Raw genomic sequence first — 14,359 nt, forward strand, 5'->3', positions numbered from 1 at the left:
AGTCAGCAGGCCAGAATCCAATCAACCACTTACAGAAGCAACTGAAGTCAGTCACGGGTCAGTCAAGTTTAATAATGTATAACACATACAGTAGTAACACATGGTAAATGGACACATAGATCCGTCAAATTATACAGAATAAAGGGCCTTGGTCTGCATGTCTATGCATTCCTTTTGCATATCTATCTATTTCTTTCTTTTCCTGTTTTAGGAAGTGCTATTCTCTTGGACTCCTTGTTTAGTCATTTATCCACACATCTATGCTTTTCTTCATACACTCTGTGTGATGTTGTGGCCCATTAGATCTGCTTCAGAATAGCCTACAGTGGCTGGGTACTAATGGAGTGTGATCTCCACAGTTCACAATCGCACTCACACACACACGCACACAGACACACACACACACTGTTTACACAGTGGGAATGAGAGAGGAGTTGAAAAGGACTGATGGCTCCTTTGTGACCACTTAGGGGATCATATATTTTTATGCTCCACTGACGGCTTTTGAGTGTGGGAATGTGTGTCCGTGCTTGTTTGTGTGCATGCATGGATGCATGTGTTTCCTTTCAATTGGACATGAGTTCTGTGCCAATATGTTTTACTGTGCAAAATATGTTTTGATGAGGTATCTATGCAATACCAGTTGTCTTGTCATGATTTACAGTAATGAGATGAGTGTACATTTGCATGCATCACCTAAACAAACCACCTGAAGTGTGACAGACCCTAGAATCGAAGGGATTGAAGGGGATTGCTGGTGGCAAATGAGCAATGTGATGTCATCTGACACCCTGATGTAGAGAGTACAGATGCAGCCTGGGAACAGCAGGCCCTCTTCACACCAGAAGCTCTGAGGTTAAGACGGGAATCTGCAGAGTTCAGAGACTGGGGGGCTTTTCACTTTCATAGGCTGATAAAATATATGCACAAATGCACTAGCATATATACGCACGCACGCACGCACGCACGCACGCACGCACGCACGCACGCACGCACGCACGCACGCACGCACGCACGCACGCACGCACGCACGCACGCACGCACGCACGCACGCACGCACGCACGCACGCACGCACGCACGCACGCACGCACGCACGCACGCACGCACGCACGCACGCACGCACGCACGCACGCACGCACGCACGCACGCACGCACGCACGCACGCACACACACACACACACACACACACACACACACACACACACACACACACACACACACACACACACACACACACACACACACCTGAGAACAGTCACAACTGCTTATTATTTTTGGATCCTATTGTAGTCATATACACCCGCAGTCGCCGCTGCGTACACAGCAGTCACACATGGGAATGTATACAGTGTTGAGTATCTCTCTTTGTAAGAGTGATTTGCTTTGATGGCCTCAAGCTGACACTGTTGTTGTTTTCCTGTTGAGATTTAGCCATTTTAGATTTAAACTAGAGGGGGGTTAGAGCTGGACCCATGCCAGTCACACAGACAGAAAGAGAGAGGGAGAGCTGGAGCTGAGCAGAAATTTCACATCCAAAATAAAGCTTGGAATTCTGTCAACCAGTGTTCCATTTCTTTTAAGGGGAGCCACATTAGCTAAATAAAATGAAGGAAACAAGGGAGGGAGAGGGAGAAAAAGATGAGAGAGAAACAAGAAGAGCCAAGAGACATGCATAAAAAGAGGATAGATGGACATAGAGACGTGGAGAGCAAAAGATGAAGGACGATAGAGCATGGAGGAGGGGAGGCCTTGGGTAAGCATGAGAGGAGGAAAGTGAGGGAGGTAGAGGGGAAGGAGGGCTAGTAAAACAGGATGAGAAGTCTCTCAGACAGAAAAAGGATTTTTCCTCAGGAAATTGCTTTCATACAGTTTTTACAGGCTGCCAAGAAACACTTTCAGTAGTTTACTGTATATGGTTTTACTACAGTAGAAATACACTAAATTGTAAGATATTAACATTTTGTTAGTTGATTGTAATAGGAACTCTGACTTAATTTGGGAGTTAAAGTTATTGTTTAATGTGTGATGCTGTATTGCTCTTTTCTACCACACATAATTCCAATTGAGTGCTCATTGTTGCAAGTACATCAAAATACTTGTGGACATTAAAAAGTGTTTTCCCACTAGGCACAAACTGGTTGAATCAACATTGTTTCCACATAATTTCAACAAAATTCAATGCAATGACGTTGAATCAACATGGAAAATGGATAAAACTGATTGAATTTGCAAAAAGTAAAAAACGCAAAGACATTTTGGGAACGTTTGTCTTTTTTCCTTAAACTTCTATCCTAAATCCAATGACATATTTAACATTTTTGTTGATATCACGTTGAATTCACATTAGATGACAATTCAATTAAATGTTAATCAAAATGTAACGGTTGTCATTGGTGGAAGGAGAAGAGGACCAAAGTGCAGCGTGGTACGTATTCATAATAATTTAATAAAGAATGAATACTAAACAAAAACGACAAACGAACAGTCCTGTACGGTGAAGCAAAACACAGAACAGAACAGAAAATAACTACCCACAACCCATAGTGGGAAAACAGGCTACCTAAGTATGATTCTCAATCAGAGACAACAATAGACACCTGCCTCTGATTGAGAACCATACTAGGCCAAACAAATAGAAATATAACGACTAGAACGAAACATAGAAAAACAACATAGAATGCCCACCCCAACTCACGCCCTGACCAACTAAAATAAAAACATAAAAAAGGAACTAAGGTCAGAACGTGACACAAAACTAAACTTTGAACTGATGTCTATGTCTAGTGTGTTATCTTTAATAAAGTCATATTGTAGAGTAGTTGTGCTGATGCTGCACTATGTTCATACAATCATCTATCCCCTGCACCCAGAGCATAAATCGAAGTGGCAGACCAGTATGCATAAGTCACCACTCCGCAGACCTCATCCCTCAGTTAAGATGAATTATTTGTGTGTGATCACCAGAATGAAAACAGTTTTGAATTATGTTGCATCGACCATCTCTTTAGCCAGCCAAACAAAACAATACCAAGAATATACTGTAGTACAGCATGGGCCAAGAACAGCATGGTCAAGGGCAGAGGGCATAATGTGGGTCTATGCTTGCTTTCCAGTCCTACTGGTCTGTTCAAAGCCTCTTCAGCCCTTACTAAAACTAACCACTAACCTATATCTAGAACTCCCAATCAAACATACAGTACAAAGCTGGTGGGATATGGAAAAATACATCAACATATTTTTCAAATACAAATGGTTATTTCTGTATTTTCCTCTGCCACTCATCCAGGGCTGCCTTGCCAGGCGTGCTATTAAAGTGCATTACGAGAGCTGTGGAGAGCAGGGCTGGAGTCAGAATCCCTTATGAAACCCAGATGTTCTCCGGGAACGTAGGGGACAGCCAGGGAGGGGAGGGGAGGGATGTACGAGGGCGATTCAGGGAGACCATGGTGGTGCCATTGGGCCAGCGTCTCTTCAGACCCAGAGTCAAGGGTTTCCCAGCAGGGTCTGAGAATTATGCAGCTACCGCTCTGCCATAACCACACTGTGGATGGGATGGCATTGCACAGTCTGTGGTAAAATAGGAAGAGGGGGATCATTGCTATAACAGACTCAATTGGTCTCTGGTATACTGAAGGTTCCTAGTACTAGCATATATTAACCCATTCACTGTGTCACATACATTTCCCCTTCAGATTTATTTGTCCTCTTTGTGTAGAAGGAAGAGGATCTCCTCAGTTAGACTCCCATCCAGATAGAGACAGTGTGTGCGCATGTGTGTGTGTGTTTGGTTTTACTAACTTTGTGGGGACCAGAAGTCCTCACAAGGATAGTAAAACAAGGAAAATTGTCAGGTCATTTTGCCGGTCCCCACAAAGAACAAGGCTATTTTAGGCTCAGGGGTTAGGGTTAAGGTTAGAATTAAGATTAGAATTAGGGTTAGGGTAAAGGCTTAGGTTTAGGGTTAGGGTTAAGTTTAGTTTTAGGGGTTAAGGTTAGGGTTAAGGTTAAGGTTAAGGTTAAGGTTTAGGTTTAGGGTTAGGTTTAGGGTTAGGGTTAGGTTTAGTGTTAGGGGTTAGGGTTTGGGTTAAGTTTAGTTTTAGGGGTTAAGGTTAGGGTTAAGGTTAAGGTTTAGGGTTAGGTTTAGGGTTAGGGTTAGGTTTAGTGTTAGGGGTTAGGGTTAAGGGTGCGGTTTAGTGTTAGGTTTAGGGGTTAGGGAAAATATAATTGTGAAAGGGAATAAATTGTTTGGTCCCCACAAGGATAGTAAAACAGATGTGTATGTGTGCATGTGTGTGTGTGTGTGTGTGTGTGTGTGTCTGTGGTTGAAATAGTAATGTATGGAAAGGTTGGGTTAGGGGGTACATACTAAGGGACTGTGGGTCAAAGTCTCCGCCCTTTGTTTTTGTTTAGACTGCACCCCTATTTCCGTGAATTCTGACCGGTCAGGATGCCATGCTTGGCCCAGAGACAATGGATCATTGTTCTGTCCAGCCACCGCTTATGTCAGGTTAAAACAGGAAGCCTGACTTGAGTGCGCACAAATACACATATACTCAGACATGCACACTCATGCAGAGACACACATTGAAAAATTCAATCACACACATTGAGAGGCTGTGAGACTCTGAAATTCACCTCTGTGTTTTTACGAGCCAGGCTATATATAGCCCTGTGTGTCTCCAGGGTCAGATGATACACTGAACATGACTTGACAGATGATCAGTATCGAGCCCTCAAGGTATCCTGCAATCCTTCCCCTTACACTACTTTTCCTTATTCCCAGTACGTCTTCCTTTCAGACAATTTTTCCAGGGAAATTAAGCAATAATTTAGGCATATCTTGTAGTCAGGGCTCCTCAAAGAACCAAACAGGGGGTTTCTAAAAGTTATAACTCTTTCAAAGACATATTCTCTATCAAAGGTAAATAGTCTCATATGCACTTATAGTATGAGATGGTCACTTTAACACACCAATCAACAGATACACTACCGTTCAAAAGTTTGGGGTCACTTAGAAATGTCCTTGTTTTTGAAAGAAAAGCTAATTTTCTGTCCATTAAAATAACATCAAATTGATCAGAAATACAGTGTAGACATTGTTAATGTTGTAAATGACTATTGTAGCTGGAAACGGCAGATTTTTAATGGAATATCTACATAGGCGTACAGAGGCCCATTATCAGCAACCATCACTCCTGTGTTCCAATGGCACGTTGTGTTAGCTAATCCAAGTTATCATTTTAAAAGGCTAATTGATCATTAGAAAACCCTTTTCCAATTATGTTAGCACAGCTGAAAACTGTTGTCCTGATTAAAGAAGCAATAAAACTGGCCTTCTTTACACTAGTTGAGTATCTGGAGCATCAGCATTTGTGGGTTCGATTACAGGCTCAAAGTGGCCAGAAACAAATAACTTTTTTCTGAAACTTTGAAACTGAAACTTTTCTCTCTAGTGTATAGAAGGCCAGTTTTATTGCTTCTTTAATCAGGACAAAAGTTTTCAGCTGTGCTAACATAATTGGAAAAGGGTTTTCTAATGATCAATTAGCCTTTTAAAATGATAAACTTGGATTAGCTAACACAACCTGCCATTGGAACACAGGAGGGATGGTTGCTGATAATGGGCCTCTGTCGCCTATGTAGATATTCCATTAAAAATCAGACATTTCCAGCTACAATAGTCATTTACAACGTATACACTGTATTTCTGATGAATTTTATGTTATTTTAATGGACAACAAAAGTGCTTTTCTTTCAATAACAAGGACATTTCTAAGTGACCCCAAACTTTTGAACGGTAGTGTATGTTTTACTGACACACCACAGAAACTAGAGAACCAGGTTTCACCAGTCAAAGGTGGAAGAAGAAGGGGGGGATTGAACGGACGGGGTCAGTTCCAGTTTGAGTCATGGGTGAGTCATAGAGACACAGTGGTTAATACCCTCTCCCTTTCTCTATATGTGGATGTCTGGTCGAGACAGTCCATTGTATGAAACAGCCCATTGTGCGCCTCAACACGCACACATTCATGGTCCAGACACGCACACATCAAAACAGTCCTTCAACCGTTGTGCTGGATGCATTAGTGGACTGTGGTTCATTGTGTGAGACATTCCCCTACACAGTATACTGAAGTATGAAAAGATGTCTGTCTAAAACATTAACGTACAAACACAATTCCTAAATAGTGTCACTCACCTAATTATAACAGATAAAATGCACACACCACTAATACAACAGCATGTCCTGCTGTTACCCTGCAACCTCCCATCCAGTCCCCACCACACTCTTCCCATTGTTATGATCCTCATGAGAGATGACACTTCTGTGCCTGTTTGTTGACTTTATTCCAGATTTAGGGGGAATCTCTTGGGCCAAGAGAATGTGAGGAGGGAGATGTTTGCCGCCAAGAGTCGTGAAAAATGTCCCTGTGTGACCTTTAACTGTTGACCTGTCTCCGAGGGTCTAGACCACTCAGAGACATTTCTATGTCTGGCTTCTCTAATACGCACGCGCAAATGTGTGTATGCCCATGCTCACACACAGTAACAGACACACACTCATTGGCATATTATCTCTGATAAAGAGATTGCCCCCCTCGATAAAGATGAGCAGAAAAATACTATATAAAATAAATAATACAAATACTGAGCTATATTGTATGCTCCAAAGATATATATATTAATTACACTTTGGATGGTGTAACAATACACTTAGTCACTACAAAGATACAGGTGTCCTTCCTAACTCAGTTGCCGGAGAGGAATTAAACTGCTCAAGGTTTTTACCATGAGGCCAATGGTGACTTTAAAATAGTTAAAGAGTTTAATGGCTGTGATAGGAGAAAAATGTGGATGGATCAACATCATTGTAGTTACTCCACAATACTAACCAAAATGACTGAGTGAAAAGGAGGAAGCCTGTACAGAATAAAAAAATATTCCAAAACATGCATCATGTTTGCAATAAAATGTGGCAAAGAAATTAACTTCATGTCCTGAATGCAAAGCGTTATGTTTGGGGCAAATCCAACACAACACATCACTGAGTACTACTCTGGCTGCATCATGTTATGGGTATGTGTAACGGCTTTCCTCCTCCTCTTCATCCGAAGAGGGGGAGCAGGGATTCGACCAAAACGCAGCGTGGTTATATGACATGATATTTATTAAACAAAACCGAAAACACGAAGAACACTTGAATAGATACAAAAACAACAAACGACGTAGACTGACCTGAACGTAGGAACTTACATGTAACGAAGAACGCACGAACAGGAAAAACAGACTACACAAAAACCAAACAAACCGAAACAGTCCCGTGTGGCGTAACATACACTGACACAGGAGACAACCACCCACAACAAACAATGTGAAAACACCTACCTTAATATGGCTCTCAATCAGAGGAAATGAAAACCACCTGCCTCTAATTGAGAGCCATATCAGGTCACCCTATTACCAACATAGAAACACATAACATAGACTACCCACCCAAACTCACGCCCTGACCGTCAAACACATACAAAATAACAGAAAACCGGTCAGGAACGTGACAGTATGCTAGTCATCGGCAAGGACTAGGGAGTTTTTAAAAATGAAACAAAACAGAATAGAGCTAAGCACAGGCAAAATCCTAAAGGAAAACCTGGTTAAGTTTCCTTTCCAACAGGGTGAGACAAATTCACCTTTCAGCAGGATAATAACCCAAAACACAAGGTGAAATATACACTGGAGTTGCTTACCAAGATGACATTGAATGTTCCTGAGTGGCCTAGTTACAGTTTTGACTTAAATTGGCTTGAAAATCTATGGCAAGACTTGAAAATGGCTGTCTAGCAATGATCAACAACCAACTTGACAGAGCTTTAAGAATTTTAAAAAGAATAATGTACAAATATTGTGCAATCGGGGTGTGCAAAGGTCATAGAGACTTAGCCAGAAAGACTAACAGCTGTAATGGCTGCCAAATATGATTCTAACATGTATTGACTCAGGGGTGTGAATACTTATGCAAATTAGATATTTGTCTATTTCATTTTTTTTATACATTTGCTAAAATGCCCAAAAATATGTTAACTTTGTCATTATGGGGTATCGTGTGTAAAAATCTATTTAATCAATTTTAAATTCAGACTGTAACACAACAAAATGTGGAATAAGTCAAGAGGTATGAATACTTTCTGAAGCCACTGTATACCACTTACCACAATTAGGGCAACAATTATGTTTAAAACTACTGGAACAGTGCCTGGTATTGGACCCAAGTGTATCTTGTCCCCATGCACAGTGAGGAAGATGGTTCAGGAGGGAAAGAAATGTCCAAGAGCCACAGTTGGAGAATTACAGAACTTGGTTGCATTTTGGGGTCGCCAATTCTCCAAATCTACAATTAGACGCCACCTCCATGCCAATAGGCTATTTGGAAGGGTTGCCATAAAAAGCCTTTATTGACACACACACACAAATGTGAACAACTGGAGTTTTATAAACAGCATTGGTACTTGTATTGGAACTGGGTGCTATGGCCAGATGAGATGAAAACAAAGCTGGGATGCATATGCAGGAAAGAATACCTACTGTAAAATACGGTTGTAGATGTTTGATTTTATGGGGCTGTTTAGTTTCCGCTAGTCCTGGGGACTTTTTTTAAGGTCAATGGCATCATAAACTATACCAAGTACCTGGACATTTTAGCCAAAGAACCTGGTTGCCTCTGCCACGAGGCGAAACTGTCACGTTCCTGACCTATTTCTGTTAGTTTGTTATATGTGTTAGTTGGTCAGGACGTGAGTTTGGGTGGGCATTCTATGTTTTCTGTTTCTGTGTTGGTTTATTGGGTTGCCTGGTATGGCTCTTAATTAGAGGCAGGTGTTTGGCGTTCCTCTAATTAAGAGTCATATTTAGGTAGGCGTTTTCACAGTGTTCGTTGTGGGTGGTTGTCTCCTGTGTCTGTGTATATGTTTGCACCATACGGGACTGTTTGTTCGTTTTATGTAGTCTGTTCCTGTTCATTGCGTTCTTCACGTTATATGTAAGTTCGTCGTTCAGGTCTGTCTGCATCGTTTATTTTGTTTTTGTTTGTTTATTCAAGTTTAGTTTGTTTTTTCCGTCGTGTTCAATAAATCATGTCATTTCACTACGCTGCGCCTTGGTTCGATAGCTACTCCTCCTCTTCTGATGAAGAGGAGGAGGATTGCCGTTACAGAAACTTGGTCACAGGTGGATCTTCCAGCAAGACAATGACCCCAAGCACATATCAAAAACCACAAAGAAATTATTAATTGACCACAAAATCCACATTTTGCAATGGCCATCTCAGTCTTGAACACCAACCCTGTGGTTTGAATTGAAGAGGGCAGTCCATAAGTGCAAACCGTTGGATATCAAAGATCTGGAAAGATTCTGTATGGAAAAATGGACTAAGATTCCTCCCAATGTGTTCTTCAACCTCATGCAATTATTTTGAAAAAGGCTAAGTGCTGTTGTTCTTGCAAGGGGAGGGGGCACAAAGTATTGAAAACAGGGGTGCTAATAATTTTGACACTTCTCTTTTTGAGATTTTTCTAAATGACTTGTTAAAGGAACAATGCAGCTGTTTTTATCTCAATATCAAATCATTTCTGGGTAACAATTAAATACCTTACTGTGATTGTTTTCAATTAAAATGGTAAAAAATAAACAAATATATCTTCTTGCAAAGAGCAATTTCTCAAGCAAGAATTTTGCTAGGATTGCCTAGGAGTGGTCTGAGTGGGTACGGGAAAACTAGCTGTTATCGGCAGAGAGGTTTGGAACTCTCTTTCTTAATGGTCTATTAATGATGATGTCGCCAAAACTCCATTCTTTTCAAACAGCTCTTTCCCTAAAAGGGCATTATCATAATTTTCACAATTTCCCAGTCTTATGCCAACCTCAGTGTGGAAATATATAAAACCTGGGAAAATCGTGTTTTTGACTGTACTGGGCCTTTAAACAAAATATGTTACAAAATAAAATTATTTCCCCATTTTTTTGGAGCATACAATATAGCTCAGTATTTGTATTATTTATTATATAGTCTTTTTTTGCTAATCTTTATCAAATGTCCCAATAATTTCAGATGCGACTGTAACTGGTCAGCCAAGTATTGCTGTTCCATTTTCAACGTTACTGGTAGTCCCTCTAATAGGAAAGAGAAAAATTTCAGCATTTATTGTATTTGGCCTTGCCACAGCTTTCCATTTCTGTTTGTGTGCTTTTTCTCAAATGTGCCTAAACCCATTTAACACAACACTAAACATGTGGTTAGAAAAGGCACATTCTAAAATCTAAATGTTTCATGAAGTCTGAGTGGTCAACAAAGCTGTCTATAAATGCAGTTCATATGTGTGGCAGTCTCTTACTTTTAGATAGCCATGCATGCTACATACATCCTATAATTTAAAGGTTAATTACAACCACATGTTTCTGGAAAGAAAGTGATAATAATATGGCTGGCATGAGGCTAATATTGAAGAAGGTGATGTTGGGTGGTGCATTTATGTGCATGTGCAAGGTGTGTACATTTTGGGTAGAGGGTTGTTTTCTTGTAGGCGTGTCTCTAAGTGTGAGTGAGGGAGTTCTATAACTATACAAACTGAACCGCTAATGTTAATATGCTCAATTTTTAACTGGGCTTTATGTTACAGTCTGCGTCCTGCGCTCCACAGGGCCTGATGGAAAACACAGGTAGGTCTGTGGATGTGGCTGCTCTGCTACCCATGGCTCTGTGCCCAGATCCCAGTATAGTGTTCTGTGGTTAGCAGAGAGTGTCAGAGTCGTGTGTGTATAGGTGGCAGGGAAGTCAGGCGCAGGAGAATCAAACTTAAGGTAATGGAGTTGATTAATAACAATAAATAAAATATAACTCCAAAACTATAATAACAATAAAACAAAGTCAGTACGAGGACCCGTTGCGCAACAATACAAACACGAAACTGAACATCAAACAATCTCTGACAATGACATGAGGGGAAACAGAGGGTTAAATACACAACAGGTAATGAGTGGGATTGAAACCAGGTGTGTAGGAAGACAAGACAAAACCAATGGAAAATGAAAAATGGATCAATGATGGCTAGAAGACCGGTGACGTCGACCGCCGAACACCGCACGAACAAGGAGAGGCTTCGACTTCGGCAGAAGTCGTGACAGAGAGGGAATTTCCTGGAATGGTTACTAGATCTACAAAACACAATGGGCTGAGTTTAATAGTGTTCGATGGTTTTTATGACTGAAAAATTCATTTATAGTGAGGAGAACCATGGAAGGAGAGTGAGAGAAGTTGATCTTCTCTCTTTGTCAATTTGAAGTGCAGTATGTTCCCAGATCACGATTTATTCTTTCACTCTTTAGTGGTAAGTCTCATACTGTATACCCATATTGACCAGCTCATCTCATTAACACTGATTAACATTTGTGATGATAATCGTCAATCCTAAAACTGTCTATCCACGACACATGTAGACAGTGGAGTTGGAGTATGACCTCTGATGTCTGGAGCATTGAGGAACAGACACTGTGTAGGTAAAACACACACACTCAGACATACATAGACACACGCGCACACACAGCAGCAAGACATTTCACCTCGAGGTGGGTTTCTGCACATAGTGCACAGCTGTCTTTGTTGCCAGTAGTTGGACATATACATTATACAACATTGTTCAGATTACTTTTGGTCTTCACTGAAATGTTTTATATTTAATTGTATCCTTTCATCCATTTTTGGTTTTTAAACAATTTAACATTGGCTGGCTCAGAGTCTCTGATCCGTGGCCTTTATACTTCAATTGGCAGCTGGCAGCTTCTTAATAGTGCTTTGGTGATTGACCAGTTCATTCAAACACTGTTCTAAAGGAGCCACTGTTCTAATGGAAGTTCTATGACCTACACACACAAAACAAAATATATATAGTGCAAAATAAGGGTTCTTTGGCTTTTAACCATAGCGGATCCCTTTTTGGTGCTATATAGAACCTTTTTGGTTCTATAAAGAACCATACTCATATATAGCACCAAAAAGAGTTTCGCTATGGTTATAACCCTTTTTGGTGCTAGATAGAACCCTTTTTAATGGTTCTTTATAGAACCTTTATGGAGAATAGTTATATAAAGAACCTTTCTCAATCTCAGAGGTTCTACAAAGAACCTTTTGGATAACCATGCAAGTAAAACAAATTGTGGTTAGGCATGTTATATTGCTAAAATTCCATAGGTGTTATTATTGTGTTATTTGACAAGTTGGATCAGGCATGCCAGTTCTGGAACACCTAGTGGTCCCTGGGGGGAGAATTAAGAGCTGATTTAGTCAACAGTTCTCAGTTGACACAAGGCCATACGTGAGTGAGTCTTTCACAAGACACCGTCACTGGCCATGGTCATAATTAACATGTAAAAACATAACACAACAGGTTAGATCAACTTGAATGATTCTCTCACTCATGGTAAAACTACACCACAAAATATTCAAATTAACTGACACCCCTACATTTTTATTTATCACAAAAAGATGAACAAACCCTTTTCTGAACTGCAAAGAACCATTAAAGGGCACAAACCATTACCAAATAATCCTTGAGGAAACCTATTTTCTAAGTGTGTAACCCTGTATTTATTTTATTTTATTCACCACAGGGTTAGAACTTGTTGCCAAAAAAGTGGACTGAACTCATTTGTGTGAAGTATATCTGTGTTTTGTAATTGCTGGCTAGGCAGCCGTTGACAAAGCAAAACAAAGAAGCTGCCAAGTGACAGTCACTCACCCCTCAGCAAACATCCTGTTTCCTCTGAGCTTGTGAGACCTGCCCAATCATAAAAAAACTATACAGACTATAATGGTTACTAATTATAGGACTTAGGAAATAATGTGGGTTAAGTGAGAGTGCTAAGCTATTTCACAGTGCTGTGTTCTCTCACTCCAACTTTTATAGACGTCTAGAAATGCAGGGGGGGGGGGCAGCACGGGATTTTGAGAAACTCCTGCTCCTTTCCTGTTTACTCTCAGTGCTTCCACTGTTAGGCACGCATGCCTTAGTGAAGTGCATTGGCGTTTTTTGAGGAGCAGCCACTGTGTCTCCAGGAAGTCATTATTTTTCTGACTGACTGAGCTTGGTGACAGCCAGAAGGCTAGAAGCTGCTGTGTTATCTGGACTGGAGTGAGCGGCTGCTGAGACACCTGACCATCACAGTGGGCCCTGCCCTCATCATCAGCCTCTATCTGAGAGTTAATGGCTTTTGAAAGATGGCACTACCCAGCTGACTTATTTGAATCATAAATCACTCGGGGTGAATCCATTGAAAGAGAGCCCCTCCAACTTTTGAAAACAGTGCATAATGCCCAAAGAGAGCCTCCTCTGATGGGCTGAGGAATTTTCTCTCTGTATAGATGCATCCTATTTTTCTCTCTTCTTTGTTTTTCCTCAGACTTCTGTTTGTTTAAATAAACAATTCCTTACACTCTGACACTCTGGATCTTCCTTTGTGTTGTTGCATCTTTTGTGTTGATCAGAATCTAAAACAGGAACATGCATAATCTCTTCCACATAATATGGGGACAATTAGAGGAGAATAAATTGCAGAGCAAGATTAGAATTTACTCTTTTGTTCTCTGTTTCCCCCCCAAAAGTGAGGAAAGACACATTCTTTGTGGGGACAAAGGGTTGATTCTGCTGCAGCAGAGCCGACAGTGAGGCCCGAGTCAGAGATGGGGCTGTGGGTCTACTGGGTGAAGGCCAGTGTGGTTGTGCTGGACTGGGACAACGCATTCCACCACTGCAGCACTGGGCTCTGGGGCTCTCTCAATGCCCTCTCTGTTTCTGTCACCTCAGAAATGACAAGAATGATGTCCCCTCTGGGCCTGGCCTGTGGCGGCAGTGCTTCTGAATGTGAGAAGCAGGGGAGGGCTTTGAGAAAATATGAGAACGAAAAAGAGATGGGGAGGGGGAGAGGACGTGCTAAAGTGGTTTCAAACATCTATTTCTGAACATTAAGGCGCCTATGAATATCTAAAAACTTGTCCCGAAGCCACTCCTTGTTTGTAGGCCCCACTGCTTTGGCTTCTGTGCTGTAGGCCCTTCTTCAGTCCAGCAGCTCTGAGACACTGGTCTGCTTGTTTATTCAGGGGAGGCCCAGGGACCGAGGGTAGCTTGACATGTTCTTTCAGTGTGTCAAGAGAAAGACACATTCATTTGTCAGGCACCCCATATTTCCTGTCTCACATTAAACCCAATATCAGTCTTAACTGTACGCAATAAGTGGGCTTATCTAAATCTCATTGCTAAGGTAGCAGCAGCCTTTCAAAAGCAATTACATAATATTGAAATGAAATGATGTGTC

This window comes from Salvelinus fontinalis, chromosome 34 (genome assembly GCF_029448725.1).
Source record: "Salvelinus fontinalis isolate EN_2023a chromosome 34, ASM2944872v1, whole genome shotgun sequence".
NCBI lineage: Eukaryota > Metazoa > Chordata > Actinopteri > Salmoniformes > Salmonidae > Salvelinus > Salvelinus fontinalis.